Genomic DNA, 23,242 nt, shown 5'->3' with positions numbered 1-23,242 from the left:
ACTGGCAATACAATTGTAGCCAAGCAGCCACGTGTTACCCAGAATGAAAGCAGATTGACTCATAAGAGGATTTGCAGACTTTCAGGTGCATGCAATAATCATGGTCAGTAGGAAAGGGAAACGAAAGCATTTGTCTGAATCAGAAGCCTTCAGTAAGTCAAAGTCTAGAAAGGAAACCAGAAACCACTCCAAATATTTTAAGCAGAGAAAGATTTAACGCAGCAGGTTGCATCCCAAAGCATTGGAAGGGCTGGTAGAGCCAAAGGAAGAAAAGGCCTGTAAGCCAGAGACCAGGAAGTGGCCTGCACCACGCTCACCAAGGGGTTGTGGAAATGTGGCTGCTGCTGCCTTTCAGAAGCCGCCTCTACCACTGAGCGCTTACATCACCTGGTGCTACTGCCAATGGAGTCACCCTTCCTGTGCCCTCTCATCTCCCACCAGTACCTTCCACCGCACCTCGCTGGAAATACCTGGTAACTTCTGGGTGAAATAAGTTAATTGACAATAAACAGTTCTCTCAATTCTCTTCCTCTGAGTTGATGAAGAAAGCTGCAAGTTCTAGGTGACGCAACTATACGATGGTAGAGCCTTGGCACTGGTCCTTGATGAATGGTGGCATAGAATTGCTTCCATTCTGAACACCAGCCCATTAAGATATGAACCGTGAATAAGAAATATGTTTTTGTTCAGTTCAGACACTGAGACATTGAGTGTGTGTGTGTTTCTTTTTAACCCGTAGCAAAGCCTATTCTAACTAATACAATAGTGTTGTCCACCTGAGACTGTGGCCTCTTTGTCTACTTGCTCTTTACTGAATAAAAGGAAGAAACTTAGGAAGTGTTAGAGAGATGCCAGAGAAACTTTAGCTATAAATTGAGATTTTCTTTGACTATGATAAAACATTTAAATAATTAAAATGAGAACAACTTCTTTCATGTACTTCCAATGACCTCTGTCTTGAAATATACTAGTCTCCCTTAGGAAGAAAATGATCAAGAATGAGGAAGGGAGGGTAGGATTGGAAGTGGAAGAGGGTATAAGGAGATAAATGATGATGGGGGAAAAAATGAAATAAAAGAAAGAAAGAAAAAACAAAAAGAGGGAAATGATAAAAAGTAGTTTGCTTTTTGATGATGAAAGAAAAACACGTGAGCATGGCAATTACTCAGCATATACTAAGAAATTTGTTTTAAACTTACATAACATTACGCAATGTAGTACAGGAATATTTTGAAGGAAAATATTTATTTAGCACTGTTCTAGGCGCTGGAGGATATACGAAACAAAAGCTTACTTTGGTTGGGGCAAGCCTCTCTGAGCTGGTGATGTGCATGTCAGGACCCGAGGTAAATGATCTGAATGAACTGCTGCACAGATGTAGAGAGAAGTGTGCAAAGAGCCTCAGACATTCTGATATGTGAAGTGAATGGCATTTGGGAAATTAGGTAACCCAGGGAGCAAGTTGCAGAAGAGGGAAGAAGTGTCTCCTTTAGGTTATGTTATAGAGGAAGAACCAATAGGCCTTTCTGATGGTTTGGCTGGTAGGGTATGCAAATAGTACCTAAAACAACAATTATCTAGCACTTTTGAATATCTAGGATAATGCTTTTATTTCTTTTAATTGTCACAACAATTCTGTCCATGAGACAGCCAGTATTATTCTTCTTCCCATTTGTGTCATTTGGGAAACTGAAGCTAAAAAAGGTTAGGAAACTTACCAAAGTTATGCAGCGGGTTATTAAAAGAACAGGGAACCCACTTAGGTGTATCTGATGCCATGGCTGTGAAGACACTCTTCCACCCTGATGACAAGATGCCATTTTACCTTTTCCCTGATTAACCAGCAATTACATATTTTATGTGAACTCTGTCCTGCTCCTTGTCTTTTGACCATTTGGAATCCGATTATGAAGACTGCCTAAGATATAGCCATGTGCTTAGAATTTCGCCTGTGTAAACAGAACACTGTGGAGGAATGCAAGGGTTGAGGGTTGCATGAACAGTCCAGCTATGCAGAGTAGGATGGATGCCACTTAACTTTGACCAATTACTCACATATGTCTTGAGCATGAAAACTATTAGTTGGTTTCCTACAATTATCCATGGAACAGTACAAAGTTCTGGGTCACTTCACGGTAGGTGCTTGCTTTCCAAACAGACATTTCTGTATGTACATGGGTTTATGTGAGCCTGAGTGGGTGGAGAGGGGATGCAGAGGGGCAAGTAAAAAGATAGATGGCTTAGAAGTTGGCTAGTGAGATGTGGCACCATCAAGTGAAAGAGAATCTCAGCAAAGTGTGTTGCAGCAAGAAAAAGCATAGTGCAAAATGTGCAGTTCGACCCAGACCCAGCCAGAAAAGGCTCACAGCGTTGTTATTAACTAATGCATGATAATATGGGAATACTAACAACTACTACATAGACACAACTACTACATGAAGTCTTCAAAGATTGATGTAATATGAAGATTTTGGTGCATAATCCATGTGCAACAAAGAGTAGCAATAAGTTACCAGTATCAAGTTTCACTGTACTCCCTCCTGTGTTTTTTTTTCTTTGTACTTTTTATTGTTATTTCATTTATCTTTTTGCATGGGTAAAATCTACTCAAAGTAGATATTCAAACATTATAAAAGGGAGAACAGTAAAAAAGAAAATATTTTATTTTCCTTCCCTTGCATCCCAGAAACCTGGTTCATCTCCATAAACACAAATTCTATTGTCAGATTTTTTGATATCTTTCCAGAAGACATTCATATTCTTTTATTTCTCCCACAAATGATAGCATACTATATCTCCTGAAATTTTTTACTTATCTTGGACACCATTGCATATAAATTCAAATAAAGTTCTCTTTTTTCTTCGTTTACTCCTTTGCTCCTTCCTCTTCCTCCTCTTTTTTTTCAAGTACATAATATTCCATTGTAGCATAATTTGATTGGCCAATCCTTTACCAATGGAAATTTAGAAATATTTCCAATATCTTACTATTCAGAACAATACTTCAATGAATACACTGGGAAGTAGCCATAGAATTGCAAGGTCAAACAGTATAGGCATTAGATTAATCCCTGATTGTTGTCAGAAATTGGTAATTCCATCATTAATGAATGAGTGTTTCCCCATAGCAACACAACAGATAATCCAATATTTTGATCTCTGTCACTCCAAGATTATAAAACCTCACTATGAGTGGGGTTGGGTGAATATTTTCATACAGTATTTAAAGACAGGTTATTTTTTTTTTTATGTAAGTTATCTGTTTAGTTTTCTGTTCCTGTCTTTTGTCTGTGTTTTTACTGATTTATTGGTTTTGTTTTCCAAGGAGCTCTTTACTTACGTAAACAGCCTTTTACTTGTAATATTAATTATAATTTTAGTGTATCTTTTGCCATTTTCTGTTTTTACCTTGCAGAGATTATTTTTGCAGTGGAATTTATTGATCTTTTCTTTCTTTTTTGGTTTGTTCAAGTAGAGACAGAAGTTCCCCACTGTGATTATTTTCAAATTATATTTTGTTTTATATAAAGTTTATTTTGTTATAAGTTGTAAGGTAGGGATTCTATTTAGTTTCCTCAACATTATTTATTAACAATTTGGAACTTTCCCTTTTTTGTAGTAATCAATCTACCTATTAAGGAGCCAATAACAGTTTTAATCAATGTAGGTTTTTCATCCTATATAATAAAAGAGAAACATGTAAATTGACCATACCTCTGCTACCCTCACCAGCCAGTCAGGAGTGAGAATGCAAATTTACCCGACATGTCAGGCACCAGGCAGAGAGCAGAGCTGGAGAGCTGGTGGCTTGGAGGACTTGGCAGTGTGGGAGGCCATGGGACGGAGACAGAGCAGGAAGGGAAAACCAAGATCGTGGGGAGCACCAGGAATTCTGGGAATAGTAGTTTTGGTGATAGCCCCAGGACTGGAAGTGGAAGCCCAGAGCGTGGGGAGTGCCAGGAATACTGGGAATCGTAGTTCTGGTGGCAGATGGATTTCAGCAAAGTAAGCCTGGAGCCAGTTACTGTTGCAGTGGGAGGTGACATGGCAAAAAATTTTTTAGGATACCATGTTAAAGTAAGATGTTGAAAACAGAATTGAATATAAGCTGTAATTAAAATTTTGTAAAAGTTAGCATATACACTGGAGGGAAATACATCAAAATGTACATTGGGTCTGTGAGGCTTGGAGGTATTCTCCCTGCCCTGCATTGAGGGGAAACTGTGGAACTTTTGCTGACTACCATGAAACTGTCCATGGGCATGCATTCAAAATTCTACCCAAGGAATAGTCAGAATGCTTCATGGACTTTAATAATCATAAGCCTACAGAGTGTGTGGTTTAGTTAGGCAGACAATGGAGGGTAGCACATCTGAACAAAAGAAATGATAGTATAAAAACCCAGAGCCATGGGGAAGAATGCTGAGTTCAAGGAATTGTGGAGGACTGTTTGGGTAAGGAGCTGGATGCATATGGGGAGGAAGTAGCAGATGAGGCTAGAGAAGCCAGATGATTACAAATCTCTAAATTTATGTGAAGACTTTGCATGTATCCCACAGGTGACTATGAGGAACTACAAAAGAGTTATCAGTGCCAGAATGTGACCAGATTTAGAATCTAGAAAGCTCACCCTAGGAGAAAACACTACAGTGGTCAAGACTAGAAACTGAGTAGTTCTCAAACTTTTACAACAGATATCCATAGTAAAAAATAAAAAATAAAATAAAATTGAAACCCAAATGTGACGTGATTTACAGTAAGAAATATATATATTTCCTTTTCACCCTCATTTCTGGCACAGAGCTCCTAAAACCCTTGGAATTTTCTAAGTGATGAGAGCCAAAAGGCAAAAAGGTATATTTTGTTATGTTAATGAGGTGACCTTCAGACTGTACTTAAGAAAGAAGGTTGATTGCTGATGGAGCCAACCCCAACCAAGTGCTTAGAGAATTGGAACTTTCAGTCCTACCTCCTGACCTCTAGAGAGGTCAGCTTACACATAGAGAGAGGGCACTTATGAGATAGAAGTGAAAAGAGCAGAGTGAGCATCCAGCACAGAATCCCAGTCATTGGCAGCATCCACAGGTGGCGAGGCAGGTGTTGGTCTCAAGCCAGGTGGTTACAGTCGTGGCACGTGGCCCGTGGCCCATGGAGTGGGACTCTGGCAGGGATCTGAGAGTGACCTGTGTAGTACAGCCAAGTTCAAGCATTTAGTGGTCAGAGTTCTGAGTGTTGTTTTTAAAAATATATTTTTATTGATTTCAGAGAGAAAGGGAGAAAGAAATAGAAGCCTCAATGATGAGAGAGAATCATTGATTGGCTCCCTCCTGCACATTCCTATCAAGGATCAGGCCACAACCCGGGCATATGTCCTGACCTGGAATCAAACTTGCCCTCCTGGTTCATAGGTCAATGCTCAACCACTGAGCCACACTGGTTGGGCAGTTCTCAGTTCTTATAGCTCACAGCAGTTGGATGTCCCACACACATCAGTGTCCAGATGGAGTCCTTATTCAAGTGTCCAGACTTGTGGTTTTGGGTGTTTCAGGCCCTCCTAAGGGTGTTCCAGTTACATCCCTTTACCTCAGTTGTATCACATCACCTGACATAATTGTCATGGCTGACAGTGACTGCATATTGGATTGTCAAAGGTGTCTAAAAAGTCCTCTCTACTCTTGCTCTATACAAAGTCTCCATAAGAAACTCCAAAATATGGGCCTCAGAGATCTTCTGAGTTGGTGAATATCTGGAGATTCAGATACAGTGACTAGCTAGGGAGGGCATGGAAGCTATCAGTCCTTCCCCTACACTTTGCCCTATGCATCTCTTCTGTCTGGCTGTTCTTGAGTTATATTCTTTTATAATAAACCAATTATCTAGTAGGTAAAATGTTTCTCTGAGTTCTGTGAGCCACTCTAACAAATTAATCAAACCTGAAAAGGAGGTAATTGAAATCTCTAATCTACGGCTAGTTGATCAGAAGTGACTGGTGTCTGAAGTGGGGGTGGGAAGACAGTTTTATAGGACTGAGCCCCGAACCTGTGCAATCTGATTCTATTGCTGAGTAGATGTCAGAGTTGAACTGAATTACACACCAGCTGGTGTTGAAAAATTGCTTGAATATGTGGGGAATTGAGCCCCACCCTAAAGCAGACACACAGAATCGGTATCAGAATCCATACCAGGTAAGATGTAATCTATATATCTGTACATTTAAATGTGTATATACATAAATATAAATAAATCAAAAGTTTCAATAAAATTGCCTTTAATTCATGCACTTCACTCTGACATTTTCTATTCTGCTCCAGTTTATTCTACTAATTTTATTTTTTAAAAAGTGCTGGTCATGATCCACTACAATGATTTCATAACCACTAATGGATTTAATCTCACAGCATGGTAAACAATAAGTTAGGGGGTGTTATAATGATCTTTGGGGGAAATGGTGAGCATGTATTATAAACTAAATATATCTTAAAACTGTCTGGAAAAATAAAGATAAGGGACTGGCAGTCGATTGGACTTAAGAAGTAGTCAATCAATAGTAGTTGGTGAAGAATTAGATAGGAGACATAAAGAAGATCAGTCTAAAGAAAAATTTCCAGATTTTTGTTTGGGAACTAGGTAGATGGTAGTGTCATTTGTAGACATAAGGAATGCAATAAAAGAAATGTGTATATCGGGGGGTAGAGAGTGAAGTTTAATTTTGCTCATTTTGAGTCTGAGGTGCATGAGAGACATTAATATGGTATTACCCAATTGAAAGAGTTATCTGGACATAAGAAAACTAGAGGCTTGATGCAAAAAATTCATGTGCGGATACGGTTCCTAGGCCTGGCCTGCGATCAGGGCTATCTTCCCCAACTGCTGGCAGCCAGCTCCATCCCCCTCCGCCACCCACCCCCAGTTCCCCATTTGTCATTGGGTGATTGGAGCCTGCCGGCTTTGGGGAGGGACCAAGAGGTGGTCAATGCGCCTCATAGTAACTGGTCAAGCAATTGTTCTGGTCATTCTGCCATTAGGGTCAATTTGCATACTACCCTTTTATTATATAGGATGGTCCTAGGCTGAGACTCATTGATGTAAAGTATAGATTTGGAAGCAGAAATTTATAAATGATAGAGGAGAATGTACAATAAGAAGAAAATAAGCCAAAGGACAGAATTCTGGGAAATCTTACCATTTAGATGACTAATGGCAGCTAAGGCACCCGTGGAAGACAGGAAAGGGCAGAAAGAAGAAGGAAAACTGGGGACAGTTGTGGGATAGTGAGGGAAAGAGTCTGGTGGAGGAATTGGTTAGTAGTGTCAACTAGAAAAAAATGGAAAAGGATCATTGATTTTTTTTTAATTTTAACAGTAAATCTTGCAATAGAATGGTATATATATGAAGCCAACTTATAGTAATTTGAGGTTGGTCAACCTTTGTCTTATCAGGGCCCAGGAAAGCATATCAGTGGAGGCAAATGGATTGTATGTCTAATATGGAAAAGCTGTGAAGCAATAGAATGAGCTGTTAAACATGTTCTACCTCTACCCTTCTAACTTGATAAATATATCTATAAAACCATCGGAAAGGCCAGGCTTGATTTGTGAACTCTTGAATTCCTCAGAGTTCTGCTTTGCAATGTAGAGGCTTAGAGAGGTCGACCCCAGCCCCCTACAACCAACAGGAACCCCTTCTTTTTTTCTCCACCTCTGGAATCTTCATACTGTGAGGAACCTTGCAGACATACATATGTGTGGTCACCCAGCCTGTAAGTCCAAATCTCATCCTCACCTCTTTTCCTGCCAACATATACCCTATGGCAACCCCTTGGCCTTTGGGGTGTACCCAACAACAATGTGATCTGCTTATCAGGGCCCAGGGGAAACAACCCTCCCACCCCCAAAATGTGAACAAAATCATATTACATGCTTGAGGAAAGAAATTAACCTTGGGGGAGTTGTTGAGAGCCTGAAAAAAGTGTGAGTGACAGACAAAACAAGTCCCTGTAGGAGATAATAGGGGTCAGGATGTAGCACACAGCAGGGACAGGAAGAAGGATTTCCACAGGAAAGAAGGGAAATTATGAATACAGATTAATTTGTAGATGGGGAGGGAGTTTGATAGTGCTCATCCTTTATGCTTTCATTTTCTCTGTGAACTAGGACGTAGTGTCTGTTGAGAGAAAGCAGTGGGCACTGATCAGGGGGATGAGGAGAGAACCTCCGGTTTACACAGTTGCTTTTTTTTAGAGAAAAATCTCCATTATAGCGGCAGGGGCGATGAGTAAAAGACCACCCATGGTCATCAGGAGAGTTTGGAGTAAAAGAATCCCAGGTTGCTACAAATGCATGACTGGGATTTTTCGTGGCTGTGAAGGAACAGGAGACATAATGTTCATCGCAAGGTAAATAAATGCAGGATCTCACTCAAAGTTACTTTGGTGGACATTGAGTGGGTAATTATATGATTATTTTTGAGATTTACCCCCTTAATTCCAAGTCATAGAACATAGAAACAGAAAGATATCCTTCCTCTCCACAGACGGAGCGACCTGTTATAAGGGACTCCAAGAACGCACGCCTCATTTCCAGAGTCCAGGGTAAGGAAGAGATCGCCACTTCCCTTGGGAATTATTTCCTAGCCTAACAGTTATTATAGCCAGGAAGCTTATTTTTTTTCTCCTCCTGACATTTAGTCCAAATTATATTCTTCTTGATTTCAACCTATTATTGTTAGTCATTTCCTCATGGTTAACTTGGGAATCTCTATCCCTTCCTGGTATTTGCACCTTCCAAATATTATGTCAACTTATCACCTGACCTGGCAATAACTGTTTAAAAATATACATTTTTGGTTTATATATAGGATGATGGTTTTCCATCCTATAAACACACTACACATGGATGTCTAGGGACTTGAGAAAATACAATTTCATGTGAGTGAAAATATGTAGACCATATATACCTGATATATGTAATTACGATCTTCATAATCATTCATGTTAGATTTGCCAACTTTCACATGTGGAAATGTTCAATTTGTAATGTGATTATAACACAAAAACAAAGCATGTTTGATACCTGTGGCTTGGTCGTTTCATGGTAAGTGCAGAAAACTCGAAAAACCGTGTTACATTTCTTATTCCCAGCCAAGTCAAACTCTGAAAGTAGCTCTATAATTCGTGGGGAATCTCTTTAAGCAGACTTGTGTCAAGGCCAATTAGAATTCAAACAGCCTTTTTCTAATTGGGGTGAGGTATGCAGCTGAATAATTCTGTCATTAAGCAAACCCCTTATAAAGGTTACAACTCCAAGGCAAACCTCAGCCCCAGGGCTGAATAAACATAGGAGGGTAGGAGTGCAGCATTCCATGACTGGCACCTTCACCCTGAACACCTTGGAGAGGGGGTTTTGGATTTCTTTCTATGCTATTGCCATAAACTTCTACCTCCACCCTCTGCCTATTCTCACACCTGGCAAAGATGTAACAGAGTTAAGGGGGAAGGTGCACATTTTCCATTAGTTTTCCCTTTGTCAAGAGGCCATATTGTTTTTTGCTTTATTTTGTTTGTTTTGTTTTGGAGGATTAGAATATCATTGAAAATTCTACAGAACTAATTCAGTTTTGGGTCAGGTCCGTGTCTGCTACAGTATTCTTGGCTTATCTCAATTTGAACTCTTCTGACTTTTTCAGGCTTGTCTCCCTCTACCTTTTTTCTTATCCACGAACTACAGCCACCACTCACTGCTATCCTGAATACTCCAGCATTTAAGTCATCTATCAATCTGTCTGTCTATCTACTTATTGATCTATTATTTATCTACCTATCTGAAGATCTATTATATATTTATCCATTTAACAATCTATCTATTATCTATTTATCATATATCTATATCTTTGTTCATGCTATTGCTTCTGACAGCAATACTCAGCCATTCATAGCTTTTCACAGGTTTGGGAAGTTTGCTGAACTGGATTTCCTGTCTCTATCAGTTATAGACTGTGTGATATGGGGTAAGATATTTAACTTTGCTAAATATCACTTTTATCAATGTAATGGGTTTGATTTAATATTAACCTTACCATTTATTTGGGGGGAATTAAATTAAATTAAATTAAATTAATATATACTAAGTGTCTAATAATAACACCTAATCCTGATGTGTAGATTGGGGTCTCTGAGAAATAGACTTTGAAATGGAAATTTGTATGTAGAAAGTTTAGTGGGGAGTGTTTTTGGAATCAGAGCCTTTGAGAGTGAAGAATCTAGGACTAGGAATAGAGAAAAGTTGAACTGTGATTCAGTTGCAACAAAGATCTTCACCATTGTGGGGAGCGCTTTGAAAGTGAAATGCGCTTTAGAATTGTCCCAAGTTATGGCAAGGCAGCTGGTTCTTTTATCTAGCATCAACCAGTCATGGGATGAGGGCAGGTCCTTGGAAGAGAGCAGGGTCTGGGGTAAGGTGGCTACTTTATCAGAAGGAAGTTTCCAGTAGCTGAAGGAATGAGTGATTAGCACTGAAGTAGGAAATATACACAGAACATCACAACATCCAAATAGATCACCATTAGCATTGCTCAAATTTGCTTTCTGGGAGCAGCTCCTTCATGATTCTGGTGAACATATTTTCCTGGAGAAACTTAAAAGAAAATGATTAGCAGAATGAACTATAGCTGGTGCTATTGTAACTGGTCTTAAGGCTACAACTGACGCTCATAATCTCTTACCTCTATCACCTATTTTAAATGTTCTTGGTTAGTACATAGACAGGTCTAGGTGACTTACCTTGTGGGGATGACCCAGACTGCCATCCTTTAGAGGTCTGACCTCATGGTTACCATGTCTTTCTCAGTCAATGATGCTTCACTTCTCCATTTTCCATAAAAATTGGCAAGGAAATATCAAGGGACACATCACATGAATGCCAAACATCTTCTTCCTTGTTGTTTTTGTGTGATGGCAACTCGCCCTCTTCCTAATGGCTATGGCTAATTATCCCTGCTAGCATAAGCATCTCTTTCTTGCTGCTGGTCTCTTGATATGATAATCCCAAAGTAGCTACTTAATGTTTATGTTCTCTGGTGAAAACATTATTGCTTCTTGAAAAAGCAGATGTGAAAAATATAATTTCACTTCACAAGTCACTGGGAGTCATGTAGTGGGACCACTCTCCTATTTCTACTCCTTGGACCTTGAACTCGGATATTCTGTGTATTGAAGACAGAGCACCATATAATGATCATTGATTTAGGTTATACAGTCCATCATGGAAGATGGTGCCCCATCATCATAGTATACACTGGTATACCCAAGCTGGCTCCTTAACTATACTCTTCCATTATTCTATCAGACAGCTAAGTGGTGCAATATCTGATATGACCAATGAACCCTGTGGTCATGTACCCAGTGTCATACTTCCTTTGCTGTAGAGTGTCCCTTAGCTCAATGTGATTCTGTGTAGGATCCTATATTGGTGATGAAACTCTGTACACTTTCAGCTAATGGTGCTGGTTGATCCCCTCAAGCTAAAAGGCAAATCCATCTCCAGAATATATGTTGATTCTACTCAAGATGAATTGCTTCTCTTTTCAAGGTAAAGAAGTCTCCAATGTTACCATTGTTCTTGAAACCAAAAATTGTTCTTGAAATATAGTACCATTCCAAAAATTCAATGTTTGTCTCCACTGATAGAAGTTTAGACATTTGGCAGTATCAGATCAAATACGGAGGGAGAGCTTATGCTTTTGGTTTGCTGCAGAACCTCTAATTCCTCCCATCAGGCTGGTTTTTTTCCCAAGTATCTATGTACTATTCAAGAACCTGGGGCTGCCAATGACAGGTAGGGCAATGTTAACAGACTGAGTCATTCTTTCTGTTTGGTTGTTTTAGGGCTTCTTCTCAGGCAGATGTTGTCTTGTGAGTGACATTATGTGATACAATGATCTTCATTTTCCATGACCACTCATGTTAATCCATCCGAATTCCTTTTTCATAAATCTCTCTGACACTGACCTGCTAATATTTCTCCATCAGGTTTCAGAGTAATTAATCAAATCAGTTATAAGGCTGTATACATTCTAAACTGAACTGCTTTTTTATCCATATAAAGGGGGTGACCTGGTGACCAGGATGATCAATCAAGTTCACTGCTCAAAGCTCTTCTCATTAAAAGAATTTCCCATCACTACTCTTTTTCAGTGCTACCCATTAGTGAGGCAGTAGTACAGTTGTAATTAATTTTGGGCCTACACAAAAATTTTGAGCCAATCTATCTGTGAAACTTTCTCAACACTTTCCCTCCTCCCTCATGGTGTTATAAGGGATCTCCCTCATCTCATCATGTGGCCATAGGTGTGAGCTGAGGCCACACCATTCAGCAGTGTTGAATGCCACTGGGGTCTGAGACACCTGTTTATAAAGTTTTCTAGTGCCCTCTGGCCATACTCATTACAACCCTGAATGTACCACATCCATCTGATAATAGATTTCTGCTGTATTCACCCAAACTGATAACATGGTACATCTAGAAGAGCCCAGTGTGTGAGGGTCATTCTGGCCATATGGTCTCTTGATATACCATGGCCAGGTATTTACTATGTCTTAGTAGAAAGCTTCAGAAACTAGAATCCAAGAGGTATATGATTCTCATTTGCAAATGGCATAGCTTTTCTTCAGAAACCCAAGGATCCATGATGTGATATTCTCACTGGGGCTTGCCTAAAATCTGTATAGCATCTCAGCTCTCTGCAGATATTGCTCATTTCATAAGGTCTTCTGTGTCATGTGACCCAATGAGCAGAGCCACTTGCTTCATAACTTGTACCTTTTATGGAACCGTTTCCTGCACTGGATTTACTCAAAGCTGACAACTTTTGAATCAGAACAGCATCCCTAAATGTAGTTAGAATATGATATTCTATAACCCAAAGAGTCATACTGTGTACTTTGTTTCCTTCTTAGTGGTGAGAGGTGGTAGATACAACAATTTTTACATTTGATGGAAAGTTCTGACATGTCCCAGATTGCTGCATCCCAAAGTTATTTACTAATATGACATATATCTGAGCCTTTGTTGGGTTTATCTCCAGGCCCTTAAGATGCATGTTCCTTAATGAGATCTCCAACATACTTGCCATTTCTTGATCATTCTGTCTAATTAACATGACATCATCAACATGTTGGCCTGATCTGGTTTTCTGCAGAATATCCATACGGTCCAGATCCTTTTGGACAATCCCCTGACAGCGGGTAGAAGAGTTAACATAAGAGAAAAAGATTATACATTATATACTATTGTCTGTCTCAAGTGAATGTAGACTGTTCCTGATCATCCTTTCTGATAAAATTATAAAATAATGCATTTACCAGGTCAATGGCCATATCCAATGTGCCGGAGACTTTATTAATCTGCTCTATCAGGGATACCATATATGGCATAGAAGCTACAAGTAGGGCTACTACTTGGGTGAGTTTTTAATAGACCATGGTCATCCTCCAGGATCCATGTTTTTCCCAGTTTCCAAACCTGAGTTTATAGCATTCACTTGGAAAAGTGAAAAACATTTCAATAACTGTTAGAGGCACTCTCAGCAGCTGAGTCACTAACCTTGGTTCTTATTATAATAAATGTTCCCATCTTATTGCTGTTATGATCTGGCTCCTATCATCCCAATTATTATCAGGGAGCACAATTTTATAGACGTATCTCCTATCATCAACATGGCCTGTAGATGACACCCATTCCTGAGCTTCTCAGCAATGCTGGTTCCCCTCTGACCTGCCCATTATTTATCATCTTGAGAAATATTGTCCCCTGGCCTTCCCACAGACTAGCCATCTGGTGAGCTTTCTAGTCTTATGAGATGTATTCACTATAGCATGTCCATTTCTCCCAGCCTTGTTTATTCTTTCTATCCTGCCTGCTGTAATAACCTGGCAAGTGTACCTCATCTCACTTAGCATGAGTCATCACTGTCAACAAACTTCCCAGAGATGTCTAGGCAGTTGGTTAGCTCCATCTTTTGAGGTTGTTTGCCAGGGTATTAAGTCCTGTGTAATGTTAGAGTGTCCTCATATTAATAAACTCTTTCTTATCCAACTTTATGTCCTACCCTCCTTCATCCAGCATCCTTCATATCTAGCCTTGTGCTTACTCTTTTGGTTGGGTTATGCCTATGCTCAACTTTAGTTGTTGGTTTAGAAGACCCTGAGATAGACCCTGAGGAGGAATAGGCTGCCCTAGAAGGTAGAGATTTTTGCAATATTTTGAAATAAAAGAGAAGTGCTAGCTTTGACCTAGAGAGTGGGCCACTTATGCAGACTTGGGAGATTCAGGAGAATGTGTAGAATGTGTTTTAATAATCAACTTTGATATCCCATCCCAAGTCTTAGCATCCCATGGCTTCTCACCAAGGGTCTCAACCTTGGCATTGCAGACATGCCATGTTTGAAAATTAATCTATTTTTGAGCTTTGTTACTCTTATAATTAAGCTGTAGGACTGATCCTTACCTTTTCTGCCTTCTGATTGTAGGAGCTTAGAATTGAGAATCTCTTTATATGTTGCCAGAAAGATCCAATGACTTTCACACTTAGTCTTTAAGTGGTGAGTAATCCTGACAAGCCTTATATTTCCTTTCTTCAATGTACTATTGCCCATATCAATAGCCTCATAAGTACTATCTCCCAGTACTTCTCAAACATCTGCTATATTGCACCTCTTAATATATTCTCTTCCATCAGTATCTGTATTAGTTATCTATTACTCCATAACAAATGCTCCCCACATTTAGTGGTATAAAACAGCTATAAATATTTATTGTCTTTCATAATTTCTTTGGGCCTCCAATTTGGGAATGGTTTGTCTGGGTGGCCTCTGGTTCTGAGTTTTTCATGAGGTTCAGTCACATGTCAGCCAGGTCTACACTTATATAAAGGTTTTACTGAAGCTAAAATATTCACTTCTACCTGGCTGTCAAATTACTGTTAGCTGTTGAAGTTAGGTTGCATGGTTTCTCTATAGAGTTGTTTGAGAGTCCTCATGACATGGCAGCTGGCTTCCCCCAGAGAGTGATCTGAGGTACTAAGGTGGAAACTTCAACCACATATGTCACACATGATCATTTTGGCAGTATGCTATTAGGCACATGGATCAGCCTGATTCAATGTGAGAGGAAACTGCACCAGGGCATGATATGAGGCATTGGTTGTTGAAGACCATCTTGGAGGCTGCCTATTTCAACATCCCATCCAAATATATTACCAACAGACATTTTAATGACTGTACCACTACAAGTCAGGGGTCACTGGTAATCTCCTTATCTTCCTTGATGAGGTCTTCATTGGAAATTGGTCAGCAGAGATCTGTCCCAGAATTTTATTTTTGAATCTAGAGATTCATCATTTCTATCTCTCTACCCCCTTTTAAGTATTTAAAGTTGTTTTTTGAAACATAATTGACATGCAGTAAAACACATCCCAAATTTGACCATCACCATCATAATCAAGATGTAGAATAGCTCCTCAAAAATCCCAAATGCCCCTCTACAACCAACTCCTCCCTGATCCCTAGGAATCCATTCATCTGTTTTCTGTCAAAAGGGTAAAACTTACTAGTTAAAGTGATCTGTAATAGGAAAATCTGCAAGCATATAATACCTAGTTTTTAAAAGAATACTTTGGAGCATATAATCTTTAGAACCATCAAAATAATGCACTTTGATAATACCCTTTGTAAACTAAAGCACAGTTGACAAAGTTGTCCTAAGACAGTTATAGACTAGCTAGTCTAGTTACTGTGTCAAGCTTCAAGCTGGGGGTGGTTTATAGAAAAACCCCTTTAAATAATGGAATTGAATAGTATGAAAATTCTCTAGGGGGCAGATATATGTTTTTACAAATATTTGGCACCTTCTCACAATTTACCTCTGCTACCACCATGAAAGGGACAAAGAAAAAGAAAACACCTCTACTTTGTCTGTATCAATTATCAAATATTCAAATACACCTTATCTACTTGACAAGCTTATTTTAAGCACCATAATTCTGTCTTTCAAGCACCAGCCCAGAAGTTTGTCAGCAAATTGAACTGGATTCCCTTTGTTTTTCTGTCTCTTTCCACATAATTTGATGACTGTATACCACCTCCTATTACTCATGTCCAAGCCACCACAATATTTTATCATGGCCCATAGTGCACTTATGATCTGAACTCCAGCTACCCCTCCAAACTCATCTCTGAACACACTTCTCCTATCTCTCTCCTATCTAACATAAATGTCACCTTAAACAGGCCATATCTGCTTACCTCATCCTAAATATCACCTCCTAGCACTATCTATATCCTTACACTTGGAATCTGACATTGTATTACCCATGTGTTTACTTGTTATATGTTTATCTCTCACACTAGATTGTACTCTATGTAAGTTCAGGATTTGCTTTATTCCATTCTTTATCCTCAGTGCCTAAAACTGTGCCCAATATACAGTGGGCACTGAATACATGTTTATCAAATGAATGAATTAACTATTGACTACTTTTTAGTACTATCAGGTATTACATTAATGCCTTTTGTTAGACATAGTCATGGGTTCTGATTGAATCAATGTGAGAAAACACGGCACTCTTTTATGTTCCAAATTATCTTCTGAGTTAAATTTGGCTGGAATTTTAAGACAAAAGGCAATATTCTATTTTCTAAGTGGCCCAATTTCCTTTAGCATTGACATCCATTTTGGAGCACCTATTGTGCTGTGAACTTTGCTCTTACAGAGTCTATTGTTTGGCTTGCACCAACATAGAATCCCTTGGACTTAAAACAAAGGGAATATCATATCACCCCATTTTCTATGGTTCCTTTTCAGCTCTCAGCCTCTAGATTCTCACGACCAATCTGTCCTGGGGAATATCAGGCACCTTCATCTCTCTGCTACCAGTCTTATTATTGTTCTTGATTTAAACTCTAGCTGTTAGAAGGCACAAAGAGGGCAAAGTCACAGAAATTAACTTATTTTTTTGTATACCTTGATGGTAGAATTATTTAGTGTATGATGCATGAGAATATTCCCCTTTGTGTTACTTTGAAATTTTTAAGTTATTCACATTCAAATAATATTTAGGTATAAATTTCTGTAAAGGCAAATTTATGAAGAGGTTTTATCTACCTATGCTTCAGCATTTACTCAAAGTCTTATCTTTGTGTCTCTATGCAGCATCTAAGAGATTCCCTAGATGTTTAATGAATAGGAGGGAAAATTATTGCCTAGGTCAACTATTATTTCTTAGATTAACTTCAGAAAAATTTAAGCTTTACAAAATTTGGCTAAGTCTGCATGAACACTTCAGTGTTTTCATTTGTTCCCCTTTGATTAACCATACTACATAGTATCAGAATATAAACTTCATAAGGGCAAAACTTCTATGTTTTTTTTACTCTATATTTAAAATATCTAGTCTAGTTAATGGCATATATTAGGAACTTGATACATAAATTTCTTAGAAGAATTAAAACCTGTTTTTTTTCCAGCTTGTATGAGATGTCTTTAAACTAATGTCTAGTTCTACCAAACAGAATCCACATAAAATTCTTATTGCTTTTCTTTTCAGTGGGGAAATAATCTAATAGTTTTAAAAATATGCTCTTGATTGTAGAAGTTTTCACCAAGTGTCTTGCTTTCCCTAATCATGTTTACATAGGTTTTAAGAAGTGTGAAGTTTTCACCATTTCTGAAAATGTAAAAAAAAAAAAAGTTATTAGAATTGTGCATCTTCCGAATGCCTAGTATTATCAGTAAGTCATTCCCTCCATCAGTGTTTATTGAGTTACATTTTACATTAAGTGCTGTCCTTGCCTTGAAGGCAGTAGCGGGTGTTCTCATTGATCTTATACTTTGGTGGGAAAGGCAGACATGGAACTAGTGAATTTGACTGAGTTGAATGTTGCAAAAGAGCAATAACAATATGCTGTGGGAACAAACATTCAACAGGGGTGACCTCCCAAAAGTCATATTACTTAATTTGTAATGTGAAAGCTGAGTTGCAATTACCTAGCCTAAGGGTAGTAGAACAAAGTGTTCCTAGTACAGAAACTAACAAGTTCAAAAGGTCTTGTGGGGATAGGAAACTTGGTATATTTCCATTTTTGAAAGTAAATGGTATGGCTGGGGCTCTAAGAACAAAGAGCCAGGTGGTATATGATGAGGCCAGAGAGATTGTCAAGACCCACACTGCTTTTATTCTCAAAAGGGTGTTTGAATCTGAACTTAGAATCTGATAAGTCTTGTTTTAAACAAGGTCAACATGATCAGAATTGATTGGAAAAGTTGGTTGAGCATCAGTGTGGGAAATGAAGTGAGAATGACGTTGAAAATAACTTAGGAGACATTTTTGAAACCTTTCAGATATGAGACAATGGTGACTTGAACTAGGGTGGTATTAGTAGTCTAATGAAAATGTCTATGGAACAAAGAGTTATTTAGGAGATAGAATTGCCAGGTTCTGTTGATTGATTGGATTTAGGAAGAGAAACAAAGGGTAAGGTCAAGAATGACTGAGTGACTGAATGGTAGACACATATACTAAGACGGGAAACAGTAGGCTGGATAAATGGGAATATGGTTACTAACCTACTTGGTGTGACCTGAGAACTTGCAAAGATTTCTCCTATGTTCTGCTACTTATGTTGAAATTTACAAAATCAAAATCTAACAGTTGGAAGGATTTTGTAGGTAAACTTCCCAATGTATATATTTCTACAAAAATGCTGGGGCGGGGGGGGGGGGTGGGGGTTCAGCATGTACTCCACTTCCAGTAAGAGGAGGCTCACTATCTTGTTTTAGAGATACTAGAATGTGTCTTCCCATACTCACTTCAGAAAGAATCTGCTCCCTGTTCCTGCACTTGATTGAAGGACTTGACTGTATTAATAACTGGTAGAACCAACATAATTAGCACAGAAATTTGAACCAGGTTGGAAGCTGGACTCCAGAAGAAACAACAAAATCCTGTTGGAAGAATGTGAACTATAAGACCCAGAAACAGCAGAGAGATGCCATTAAGGCCTGAAATGCTCAGGGAATATGAAGACATACTAGAATTGTTACTATGGCAAGCCAAAGCCACATGTAAGTGAAATGATGGAGGAACAGAAACCAGAAATTTCCAAGGTCAGTCCATTCTACAGATGAAAGCATGTAGCAAATCCAAGGAGATAAAGATAGAAAAGAGACTCTGTGGTTCCCCAGAGAAAGAGGTATGGAGAGGAGATGCCTGATACTGTTTTGATTTCTGGGAAGCCTGACCACACTGTCTGCAGTTGAGTTCTGGAAGTGTCTCATTAATTTTTCTTTCAATAATCTACTTTTAAAAATTATGCTAGAGTGGGACTTTGTTCATTTCAACCATTTTATGCCTGTCTCATATACTCTCCCGAAGAAGAAGATTCTCATTTTTAACAGATCCAGTGGATACAGTTTTATTCTTTACGTTGAGCTGTATCTTTCTTCCTACAACTTTATGGACCTTGGGAACCATGCTGAATAAATCCAATTCTACTATATCACTGTTTATTGAAAATCAAGGGGGTGCCTCCTCTCCAAGCCTTCTCTTCACACAAAATATCCACAATTCTGTAGTTGTTCCTAATGTGTAATTTGGTTTTCACACCTCTCCCTTATTCTGTCATACTCTTCTGAGTACCTTATGATTGGCCAATCCTTTTGGAAGAAGTGGCCCAGAATTAAATGAAACACTTCCTATATGATTTGAGAAGCTCAGAGTAGCATAAGGCTATCACTATTAGAACTTCGCAGTTGACTAAATCCCTTGCCAGAACATTTATGTACTTGAGCTTTTTTTTAAAAGCATAAATAAGTTTCCAGAAAAAATATACCATAAACATAATTCCTTTGGGTTAAGACACTGTCAACTGGAAAATTAAAATACTCTTGTACAACTGGGAATGATATTGTCACCAGTACCCAAACATTAGCTTAAAGTCTTTCCAATGGGCTGGCTGATATCGCCCTGTAAAGATGAAGCGTAATACATTGTACATTTTGAGAGAGAAAAGAGGATTCCTGAGCCAGAACCCATGTAGCAATTCACAGATATTGGGTGGGGACTAAGCTTCTCAGTCAGTGAGAACACTGGCGGGATTGAGTGGATTTGGAAGAGGGATAAGTACCAGTGAGGACAGAAAATGACAGGTGAGAGATGTAAAACATTCAGTCATAGGTAGCAGTTCTCTGGTCACCAGGCATTCTCTAGAACTGCATTGGGATAGCTGCCTTCTTAAGATTCGCCCAGGGAGTAGGACGTAGAGGGCATGCAATGTCCGTGCTTCTCGTCATGGATGGTTGCCTATGAATACTGAAAATAATAAAATGTAGCAAAAATCTTTAAAATGCTGTGAATTGCTGTAGATTTATTGGTTTCTGCAGCCAGCCAGGCCCCAGGAGCTGGTATACCACCCTCACTGTATCAGATTCGGTAATATTTTAATATCTGAGTCCCACACCTTTTATGGAGGAGGGTCAATGATTGATTGTTAAATTTCATTTTCTTTTTGTGCATGTGGGAAACTGAGAAGCAAATGTGAGAAGGCTTTTTTCCATAGTTATAGATGATGCCAGGAGCAGAGCCAGGAATAGACACCTCTTTTTCATACATAGTTCAATTTCTAGCCATGCCCAGCCCTGCCAATTGCAAACTGATCCGGTGTGTGCTGGCACTATGTCTGTGCCCAGAAAGTGATCATGAGCCACGCTTTCTGCCGAGAGGCATTAGTGTCTGCATCTGGCAAAGGTTGCCTGTGCCAGTGGAATGGCTGCCCCACTGTGGCTGGAGTTAAAAGGAGACAGAGGGTTTCTTGCTGTCTTTCTGAGTCAGGTGTGCTTAGGGAGAGACGGGCTTTGTGAAAATAAGAAATGAAAGTAAGACTTGTATCTTCTCAGTTCTGTCTTAGAGACACCCTCTGGAGCTGTGGAGGTTCCATTTAGCTTTCCTAAGCTTAAAATGCTTAATCTCAGCAGGGTTATCAGTTCTGTCATGTATTATAAACCCTCCAATCAAGGCAGTGGGAAACGGCGTTTCTATTTAATACCCGGAGAAATGGTGGAAGTCAGCGATTGATACCAACACAATGATGGGAAAAAGTGTCCAGAGGTGCTACTCACATAATCTCATTTTACAACATCTTGAAAATTCAATAGAAAGGACTCCACTAACAATACCATTACACACTGCTCATTATTGTTCTCAAATGTTCCTTAAGCTCTAAAAGCATAACTTAACAATAAAAATGCTCTATAAATACATCCCAACAATGAACGTAACTGTATTTTTCCTTTAAAAATAAAAGCACACAGTGTTAGTCACAAGTCATATAATTGTATTTAAATAATTTCTTGGTTAATAGTGCATTATTGTTTTTTAAACATTATATAAATATAAACAAATGAGCTGTTCATTGACACTGCAAAGTATTTTCAAATAATTTAGAGGAGGTAGGGAATATTGCACCTTGAACTAACTTCCTATTAAATACGTGATCTTTATTGGGAGCTATATTTTGTTTATCCTGTGTTCTTTCTCATTTGCAAAGATATTTGGGAGAAAAAGCAAAATTTCCGTGCAAAAACCATATGTGGTTTTTATATTCTCTGCTATAAATATGTCAATGATTCTTGGTTTTAGCTTTTATCATTAAGGCTTTTGAAATGAGCATATTTTTCAAATGAGCTTAAATTGTAGGAAGTTACCACTATATCCTGTCTAGGACACAAACAAACAAATAGCTGAGAGTCATACATGCAAAGTATGCTCCAGCTATTGAATAAAGATTTCAAACTAGTTTACAAAAATATATCTTACGCTTCCTGTTAGAGTCTACACTATGGAAGGAGGAGAGAGTACATGCCGGTCTACATTATTGAAAAAAACTGCCAATGTTATTTCCCTAAATATATTATACTATTTTATTTTATTCTGTAATGGAAGGAGATAACAAATAATTTCTTACTTAATAGCTTATTAAAATATCTAACAATATTTCTTTAAGTTTAACAAATTTCAATTTAATTTTTAAAATACTATTGACAACACTGAACTATAAAGTTAAGACCATTTCTAAAACAATTTTCAAAATCATTTGGGAAATCTGATTCCCTTTAAAGAATTCATATTTATATCAAAACTCTTTAAAGTTTCACATGAAATTTCTTTAAAATTTGTTGACTTAAAAAGTTTAATGCAAATTAAAATTTAATAGCAATTTTTAAATAATATATATATTTTTAATAATGTCCTAAAATATTTTATATTGTTACATACTAATGTCTGTCATAAAATCTAGTGTGTTATTAAAATGTGTCAATAATATCTTTTTCATAGCTGAACTATCATGATGAATTTCCAAAATCTGTTTTCTACTAAGAATCTGCAATACTACCACCTTATATTTTATTTGAATACTTTTGAAAATAATTATATTAGGTTTGATTCTTGGATGGTAATTTTTTATATTTGGTCAGATTTTTTTAATAAACAACATCGTTTTGGAGATTGCAAGAAACATCGAAGAGAAAGTCTGAATCCCTCAAACATAGTAAAATGATCAAATGTTTCAAATACAAGCAAACTGTAAAAACGTGTCTCAACTGAGAGGCTTTTCCCTAAGGATTCATGTATGCCCTTGTTTTTGATGATTCTTCCATAAACCTGTTACTTTTAAAAATTGTTCCTTCTAATGTAAGAAAGTTGATGGAGAAAGAATTCAATTTATGAGTTTTTCCACTAGATTCTTTAAGACTCCATCATAGCAACTTGCATTTATGACATTCCCATTGAGCCCCACAGTTGAATCTCCCACAGTTGTGTTGCAGTTCTTATTTTGAAAAATGTTGTTGTGTCTATAGGATGCAAACCTCCTGGATGAAAACTCAAGTCAAATAGAAAAATCTGCTTGGTCGTAGATGCTCCATTTATTTATGTGGAGTAGTGAGAAGGCCAACATTTTAATGGCTCACGGAGAAGGTTATGGGAAGTGAAGAGCAAGAAGAAAGAGGGTAAAGGAAAAAAAAGCAAAAATAAAATAGAAAGCAGTGAAAGCTAGGTTTGATTTGGAAAGGCAGACGCCAATACAGGTTTCTTACTGCCCGTCCACTCAAATGATGTTCTCTTCCCACAAATACAGGGAGAGCTGGTCTACATGTGGATGCTACGTGATCATTTTATTGGAAATATTTGACAG

Source organism: Myotis nattereri (genome assembly GCF_964212035.1).
Source record: "Myotis nattereri genome assembly, chromosome: 3".
NCBI lineage: Eukaryota > Metazoa > Chordata > Mammalia > Chiroptera > Vespertilionidae > Myotis > Myotis nattereri.
The sequence above is the reverse complement of the archived record's forward strand: the minus strand, read 5'-3'. Positions refer to the sequence as shown.